Source organism: Oncorhynchus mykiss, chromosome 2 (assembly GCF_013265735.2).
Source record: "Oncorhynchus mykiss isolate Arlee chromosome 2, USDA_OmykA_1.1, whole genome shotgun sequence".
Lineage (NCBI taxonomy): Eukaryota > Metazoa > Chordata > Actinopteri > Salmoniformes > Salmonidae > Oncorhynchus > Oncorhynchus mykiss.
Window position 1 is genome coordinate 82,782,158 of NC_048566.1, and position 9,534 is coordinate 82,791,691.

Here is a 9,534-nt window from a genome sequence, read left to right on the forward strand (position 1 = left end):
GTATTCACAACCCTTGACTTTTTTCACGATTTGTTGTGTTACATACTGAATTTAAAATGGATAAAAATGAGATTTTTTTTCACTCGCCTACATACAATACCCCATAATGTTTTTATGTTAATTACAAATGAAAACCTGAAATGTCTTCAGTCAATAAGTATTCAACTCCTTGGTTATGGCATGCCTAAATAAGTTTAAGAGTAAAAATGTAAGTAACATACTAAGTTGCTTGGACTCTCTCTGTGTGTAATAATAGTGTTTAACATGATTTTTGAATGACTACCTCATCTCTGTACCCCACACATACAATTATCTGTAAGGTCCTTCAGTCGAGCAGTGATTTTCAAACACAGATTCAACCACAAAGACCAGGGATGTTTTCCAATGCAGAAGGGGCACCCATTAAAATCAAATCCAATCCAATTTTATTGGTCACATACACATGGTTAGCAGATGTTAATACGAGTGTAGCGAAATGCATGTGCTTCTAGTTCCAACAGTGCAGTAATATCTAACAAGTAATCTAACCATTCCCAACAACTACCTAATACACACAAATCTAGCAAGTAATCTAACAATTCCCCAACAACTACCTAATACACACAAATCTAAAGGGATGACTGAGAATATGTACATATAAGTATATGGATGAGCGATGGCCGAGCGGCATAGGCAAGGTGCAGTCGATGGTATAAAATACAGTATATACATGTGATATGAGTAATGTAAGATATGTAGACATTATTAAAGAGGCATTGTTTAGAGTGGCATTGTTTAAAGTGACTAGTGATCCATTTTTTAAAGTGTCCAGTGATTGGGTCTCAATGTCGACAGCAGCCTCTCTGAGTTAGTGATTGCTGTTTAGCAGTCTGATGGCCTTGAGATAGAAGCTGTTTCTCATTCTTTCGGTCCCAGCTTTGATGCACATTGGTAGATGGGTTAAAAAAGCAGAGATTGAATATCCCTTTGAGCATGGGGAAATAATTAATTACACTTTGGAGGGTGTATCAGTACACCCAGTCACTACAAAGATAAAGACGTACTTCCTAACTCAGTTGCCGGAGAGGAAGGAAACCGCTCAGGGATTTCACCACGAGGCCAATGATGACTTTAAAACAGTCACAGAGTTTATTGGCTGTGATAGGAGAAAACTGAGGATGGAACACAACATTATAGTTACTCCACAATACTAACCTGACAGAGTGAAAAAAAGGAAACTTATAAAGAATACAAAAATTCCAAAACATGTATCCTGTTTGCAATAAGGCACTAAAGTCATAATTTACTTTTTGTCCTGAATACAAAGTGTTATGTTTGGGGAAATCCAATACAAGATATTACTGAGTACCACTCTCCATATTTTCAAGCATAGTGGTGGCTGCATCATGCTATGGGTATGCTTGTCATCAGCACAGACTACGGAGTTGTTTTCTGATAAAAATAAACAGAATAGAGCTAAGCACAGGCGAAATCCTAGAGGGAAACCTGGTTCAGTCTGCTTTCCACCAGACACTGGGAGATTAATTCATCTTTCAGCAGGACAATAATCTAAAACACAAGGCCAAATCTACATTGGTGTTACTTACCAAGAAGACAGTGCATGTGGTCGAGTAACAGTTTTGACTTAGATTTACTTAAAAATCTATGGCAAGACCAACAAATGGTTGTCTAGCAATGATATACAAACCAATTTGACAGAGCTTGAAGAAATTTGAAAATAATAATGGGCTAATGTTGCACACACAATCCAGGTGTGGAAAGCTCTTGGAGACTTACCCAGAAAGACTCACAATCGAAATCACTGCCAAAGGTGCTTCTACAAAGTACTGACTCAAGGGTGTGAATACTTTTGTAAATAAGATATTTCTGTATTTCATTTGCAAACATTTCTAAAAACACATTTTTACTTCATCATTATGGGTTATTTCTCACGCCCTGACCTCAGAGAGCCTTTTTATGTCTCTATTTGGTTTGGTCAGGGTGTGATTTGGGGAGTTTTGTTAACTATGATTTTTGTATTTCTATGTTTTGGCCAGGTATGGTTCTCAATCGGGGACAGCTGTCTATCGTTGTTTCTGATTTGGAACCATACTTAGGTAGCCCGTTTTCCCTCCTTTCTTTGTGGGAAGTTGACTTTGTTTAGGGCACATAGCCTTTAGCTTCACGGTTTGTTTGGAGTGTTTATTGTTTTTGTCGGCGTCATCTTAAATAAAGAATATGTACGCTTACCACGCTGCACCTTGGTCCTCCTCCTTCGACAGCCGTGACAGTATTGTGTGTTGATGGGTGAGATTATTATTATTTTTAATACATTTTGAATTCAGGTTGTAACAATAAAATTTTGAATAAGTCAAGGGGTATGAATACTTTCTGAAGGCACTGTATACATTGGCAATGCATTATTCTACATTATGGTAATTATGATATTTGCAGAATTATCCAAATTTAACAATGACCATACCTCTACAATTCTTATGAAGTAATGTAAATGGCTTAATTCATCCTATTAAAAGAAAGAAACTCCTCACCTACTGCAAAAAAATGTAATGCATCCCTCCTCTGTGTTTACAGTATATGGTACCTCCCTCGCAACTCTCCCCAGTGCTACAATAGCCGTTGACCAGGGTAAGACAGTATTACCCTCTGACTGCCCCCTATCAATGTACAGTAATTAAGTCTCAGGTACTAAGTCTTTATACCAACACACCTGACAGGTCGTCTTTCCATACAGGCCAAGGTGAGGTAACATCCTGGGTGTGCCCCGTAGGAGGTGAAGGAGAGGGGTAACATAGGTGCTTATTGAAATTCTGGAAGGGACCATACCACACTAATGGGCTGGGCAAAGCTATCTTGGTTTATTAACAGTGAAGTAGCCTACTGTGGTGGAGTACACTTGCCATCCACTTAAAGTGTTTACTATACAGTAGTCTTAAAGTGTTTACTATACAGTAGTCTTAAAGTGTTTACTATACAGTAGTCTTAAAGTGTTTACTATACAGTAGTCTTAAAGTGTTTACTATACAGTAGTCTTAAAGTGTTTACTATACAGTAGTCTTAAAGTGTTTACTATACAGTAGTCTTAAAGTGTTTACTATACAGTAGTCTTAAAGTGTTTACTATACAGTAGTCTTAAAGTGTTTACTATCCAGTAGTCTTAAAGTGTTTACTATACAGTAGTCTTAAAGTGTTTACTATACAGTAGTCTTGCGTTAACAGACTTCCAAATCTCTTGGCTACTGGAACGAACGAAAGCCACAAATTGAGGTTCCCAGTATTATAGTATTCTAATTCCTCAAAACACCTCATTGGATAATCCAATACTTATTGAATTACTGTGCTTGATAATGAATTGCTGAAAATAATGGTGCATAACAGTAGAGAAAGCCAACATTTACTTTCTATAACAGGCTGTGTATAATACAATAGCATGCATTGTCAAATAATTTAATTTCAGTTTGTGTTTCGCTGGTTACATTTGGTAAGATTGGCTGCATAAAGCCACTGAATGTAATTTCCTCAGGACCTTGTCTCGTGTCATGTCTTGTTTCCCTTTTGGTGTAACCATAACCACACTGAACACTACTCAATTATTGTCTTTAGGTTACATTCTGTATTGGGAAAGGGGGATACCTAGTCAATTGCACAACTGAATGCCTTCAACCGAAATGTGTCTTCCGCATTTAACCCAACCCCTCTGAACGAGTTCTGTTCCTGTGCTGAACACAGGTGCTATTCTATTCCTCTATTATCACAGTAAAATAAACACAGTCCTTTCCCCAAACTTTTCCATGGACTCCCTGAATCTATCACTGACTAGCAGCACCCATGGTGGCTGCAGTGAACAGAGAGGAGGTAAATCACCATGTGCATCATGGGTTGGAACAAAACAGCTCGAGCTCAGTGAGGTTGGATGGAGAGCATTTGTGAACAGCAGTTTTCAGTTCTTTCCACAGATTCTCGATTGGATTCAGGTCTGGACTTTGACTTGGCCATTCTAACACCTGGATATGTTTATTTTTGAACCATTCCATTGTAGATTTTGCTTTATGTTTTGGATCATTGTCTTGTTGGAAGACAAATCTCCGTCCCAGTCTCAGGTCTTTTGCAGACTCCATCAGGTTTTCTTCCAGAATGGTCCTGTATATATACCAAAGTATGTGGATACCTCTTCAAATTAGTGGATTCGGCTATTTCAGCCACACCCGTTGCTGACAGGTATATAAAATCGAGCACAGAGCCATGTAATCTCCAGTGGTGTAAAGTACTTAAGTAAAAATATCTGAAAGTACTACTGAAGTAGTTTTTTGGGGTATATGTACTTTACATTACTATTGATATTTTTAACAACTTTTACTTTCACTTCACAATGTTCCAAAAAAAAACGAAGTACTTTTTACTCCATACATTTTCCCTGACACCCAAAAGTACTCGTTACATTTTGAATGCTTAGCAGGACAGGAAAATGGTCCAATTCACACACTTATCAAGAGAATATCCCTGGTCATCCCTACTGCCTCTGATCTGGCGGACTCACTGAACACACATGCTTCGTTTACGAATGATGTCTGAGTGTTGGAGCGTGCCCCTGACCATCCGTAAATAAATGAAACAAGAAAAAGATGCTATCTGGTTTGCTTAATATAAGGACTTAAAAATGATTTATAATTTTACATTTGATACTTATATTTTAGCAACTACATTTACCTTTGATACTTAAGTATATTTAAATCCAAATACTTTTAGACTTTGACTCAAGTAGGATTTTACTGGGTGACTTTCACTTTTACTTGAGTAATTTTCTATTAAGGTATCTTTACTTTTACTCAAGTGGTGTAAAGCTTGCCGCCATTGGACTCTGGAGCAATGAAAACGCGTTCTCCAGAGTAATGAATCATGCTCCACCATCTGGCAGTCTGACGGACGAATCTGGGCTTGGCGGATGCCAGGAGAACGCTACCTGCCCCAATGCATAGTGCCAACTGTAAAGTTTGGTGGAGGAGGAATAATGGTTGGGGGCTGTTTTTCATGGTTCGGACTAGGCCCCTCAGTTCCAGGGAAGGGAAATCTTAATGCTACAGCATACAATGACATTGTAGATGATTCTGTGCCTCCAACTTTGTGGCAACAGTTTGGGGAAGTCCTTCTTCGGGAGCGTCGGCACCGCCATCGCCTCTCTCCGTCCTCCGTTGACCGCTCTGAGTCAGAGCATGAACCCATAGAGGTAGGGGCCATACGCCTACCCGCGGCTGAGCGATGCCGTCAGAGACAGTTAGGGCTCTGTCCCTATTGCGGCCAGGAGGGGAACCAGCTCCAATGGTGTCCGGTACGTCTCAACCCGGAATACATGAGAGCAGAGGGCGGCCCTGTGATCATCCGTTTCCTAGGTTAGGCGTGAGTATCGATTTCACTAGCTGGCTGTCCCTCATCTATTGTTTCTACAGCTCTAGTGGATTCCGGTGATGCGGGGAATTTTATTGACCAGGCCCTTGCCTCCTCCCTGCACATCACCTCATACCCGCTCTCCTCTCCGTTTCCGGTCCAGGCATTGCGTCCATTGGGATCCGGTACTAAAACGCACAGTCACAGCTTCTCACCATGGGACCCAAGCACCACCTCCGCACCCTTGCACAAAGTCATCCTTGGTCTCCCGTAGCTCCAACTCCATAATCCCATCATCTCCTCGTGGATTACCGCCTGGAGACCAGGATGTCGGATGACCTGCTTTCCCGCACCCTGTGTTTCCATGTCAGTAGAGGGCCCTGTGAGTGTCTGCCAGCCCATCAACTGGTCCTCCCGTATCGTTGGCCTCATGTTCTGGGACGTAGATGTGGACATCCGCCAGGCTCTGGGGAGAGAACCCGCTCCTGCCACCTGCCCTCCGGCACGCATCTACGTTCCCACGGGGGTCAGAGATTGGTTGCTGACCGGGGCACACACATCCCTCGCCACTGGACACCCAGTTATCACCCGCAACATTAAATCCTTTTCTTAGAAATACTGGTGGCTCACTTTGGCGCAGGATGTTGCACACTATGTCAACTCATGTTGAGTATGTACTCAATCTAAATCTCCCAGGCACTCTCCAGCAGGGAAACTCCTTCCCCTTCTTGTGCCTCAGCGTCCCTGGTCTCATCTGTCCATTGATTTCATCACTGATCTCCCCTCCTCTGATGGTTTCACCACCATTTTGGTGGTTGTGGACAGATTCTCAAAATCATACCGTTTCATCCCTCTCTCTGGTCTCCCAACTGCTCTCCAGGTCACAGAGGCATCGTTCCAGCAGGTCTTCCGGGCACTATGGCCATCAGGAGGATACTGTCTCCGATCGTGGTCCCCAATTCACACCACGTGTATAGAAGTTTTTCAAGGAGAAGCTGGGGGTCACGGTCAGCCTCACTTCCGGGTACCAGCCTCAATCTAACGGTCAGGTGGAGAGGATGAACAAGGCGCTAGGGAGGGTCTAGAGGAGTCACTGCCAGGACCGGCAGGGTGAGTGGGCCCGATTCCTTCCTTGGGCTGAATACGCCCAGAATTCACTTCGTTACTCCTCTACCAGGCTGTCTCCCTTCCAGTGCGTCCTGGGGTACCCGCCGGCCCTGGCTCTGTGGACCCCGAGCCAGGCAGACGCTCTTGCGGCGGACGAGTGGTTCCGGCGTGCAGAGGCGGTTTGGAAAGCTTCCCACGTCCGGCTCCAATGCGCCGTCCGCCAGAAGAAGAAGCAGGCGGACCGCCACCGCAGTGAGGCTCCCATAGTGAGGCTCCCGTGTTCCATCCTGGTGATCGCGTCTGGCTCGCCACCAGGAACCTCCCGCTCTGCCTGCCCTGCTGGAAACTGAGACCCCAGTTTGTGGGGCCATTCAACGTCCTCTGGAGGGTCAATGAGGTAACATACTGATTACAGCTCCCCACTAACTACCGGACCCTCTTTTCATGTTTCCCTCCTCAGGCTGGTGGTTCCTGGTCCCCTGGCTAATGCCGTCCCCCATGACACCCCTCCGCCTCCCCTGGACGTCGTGGGGTCAGATCCAGTACCTGGTGGACCGGGAGGGGTGTAGTCCAGAGGGGCAGTGCTGGGTTCTGGTGGATGCCATTTTGATGACAACATAATCAGAGAATTCCACCTTCGCCATCTGGACCAACCTGCTCCATGCCCTCGGGACCGTCCTCCTGGCCGGCGTCATCCTGTGGCTGGAGCGGCTTGTCGGCGGGGGTACTGTCACATCTGCTCCCCCTCTTCTGTGTCAACGTCGCTGGTCTACTAACCACTGGTCCTGGCAACTCATCATTACGCACACCTGACAATCTTCATTACACACTCCTGCGCCTCATCATCAGACACACTTGGACTTCATCACTTCCCTGATTACTCCCACTTTATCTGTCACTTCATTGTATTCACCACTCAGGCAGTATTGGTTATGTTATATTGTCTGCCATTTTGTATTGGTCTACGTTCGTTAATATTAAACTCACTAACTGCACTCGCTTCCTGACTCCTTAAGTCGACGTTACACTTATTGAAATAATGCATGTCATAACAAGATGCCAAGCTCCTCCTCAAACCTCTTTCGCTCTCTCCCCACAAGCAACATTTCAGTGGCATCTTGCGCCCTACATTTATCTGTCCAATGCTTGTAAACAACTATAGCTTGCCTGCTCTATATCAAGCTGCTCTATCCGCACAGATTGGTGAAGTAATTTTATGTTGAGCTAAATGTATAAAATGTCAATTTCAGCGGTTTAAAAATAAACAATATAAATTGGTACTTTTTGGGGGGTTCAAAACTGTTTTTTTCTGGTCAGAACAGTGGAACGGAACAAAGAAATGTATGGTTCTGTTTAGAATGACACGATTGGAAAATAATTTCAGTTCCAACCACTGATGTGAACCATTGGATTTATACATCTTACCTGACATAGCTTTAATGAATTACTCAGGGCTAATTTCCCCAGAGATTAAACCGCAGCCCACATGAAGATCCCAACGAGGGCGTCAAGGCCAGTTCGTCAGCCTACACAACGAGTCAACCTATCCCTCTCACCAATTATGACAAGTATTTTTTTTTTTACAGCTTGCTATACGTGATACATGTTTGAGTTATCATTCGTCCTTACCTTATTTCTCAGTGTGGATTTCCCCTGTGTAAATCCAGTCTAGTCCCAGCCTTCACCCTCTCTCTGATCCCCACGTAAAGTACAGAACCAGCAATATTTGCTAATGAGCATCTGAATGTCTGGGGTTGTAGGAAGAGTATGTGTGACTGGCTGGGGTCATGGTGAAAGGGGACAGTGGTTATTAATTAAGCTGTCCATTCCTCTCCATGAACGCACTACCCCTCTTCCCCCTCACTACCCCTCTTCCCCCTCCTCCCCCGCCTCCTACTATCCCCAAAAGCCCTCCTCATCCAACCAAGCGATGTGGTGGCCATGTCTGGTGCCTAACATAGAGACCAGACCAGCACACTCCCTCTGACACGTCACAGACACACACACAATTAGTCACAGGAAGTAAGTCTTGGATGAGGCACAAGTTAATAAGTTGTAAGGCAAGGCATTCATTGGATACAGTAGTTCATGTTCACCATAAATCATAACGAACACAAAAGTGCTATGATGCTGTGTTTAGAATGTAATTATTTACAGTAGTACCTTAACACAAGGCCTATAGGCAGACACACTGGAATTGCTCTCCTGGCTAGGCCACCTATTGCAAGGTTTGTTTATACAATATACTGTAGCGTAGCAAGAAAATATAAGGAAATAATAATTGTAGAGCTGAAGAAAAAAAATGAATTTTGCAGGTAGACATGTTGGCAGTCTCAATTCAGATAAGGGATCCTCTTCATAAAACATTGTTCAAGGGTGTCTTGATTTGGAGCCTGGCGTTAGTTTGCTTAGCCAATGCGTTACAGTAAGAAGTAATTCCCCTCACTGCTTTTTAAAAATGTTTATTTCACCTTTATTTAAGGTCCCGGTGTCACGCCCTGACCATAGTTTACTTTGTATTTTCTATGTTTTGATTGGTCAGGGTGTGATCTGAGTGGGTATTCTATGTTTCATGTCTTGTTTGTCTATTTCTATGTTCAGCCTGATATGGTTCTCAGTCAGAGGCAGGTGTTCGTCATTGTCTCTGATTGGGAACCATATTTAGGTAGCCTGGGTTTCACTGTGTGTTTGTGGGTGATTGTTCCTGTCCTTAGTGTTAGTTTGCACCAGTTTAGGCTGTTTCGGTTTTCATTACGTTTATTATTTTGCACTGTTTGTATTTAGATTCGTGTTGCTATAGTCAATAAACATGGATCGTAATCTACACGCCGCATTTTGGTCCGACTCTCCTTCTCATCAAGAAAACCGTGACAGAATCACCCACCACAAAAGGACCAAGCAGCGTGTCAACAGGCAGGAGCAGCGCGAGGAGATGCGCAATAAGGATTTCTGGACATGGGAGGAAATCCTCGACGGGAGAGGACCCTGGGCTAAACCAGGGGAGTGTAGCCGCCCAAAGGTGCAGCGGGAGAAGAAACAACAGGAGCA

At 43.7% G+C, this 9,534-nt stretch overlaps 1 protein-coding gene across 3 annotated transcripts in view; it reads right to left on the minus strand.

Annotated features, from left to right (window-relative positions):
* Window positions 1–8,353, minus strand: part of LOC110497735 (bile acid receptor) — a 32,780-nt gene extending 24,427 nt beyond the window's left edge. For 2 of the 3 annotated variants that reach the window (XM_021574089.2, XM_021574063.2), the window contains exon 1: window positions 8,116–8,353. The gene's annotated coding sequence lies outside the window, so the exon portion shown is untranslated. The remainder of the gene's footprint in view (window positions 1–8,115) is intronic. The other variant, XM_021574071.2, reaches the window with a different exon arrangement.
* Window positions 8,354–9,534: the final 1,181 nt, after the last annotated feature.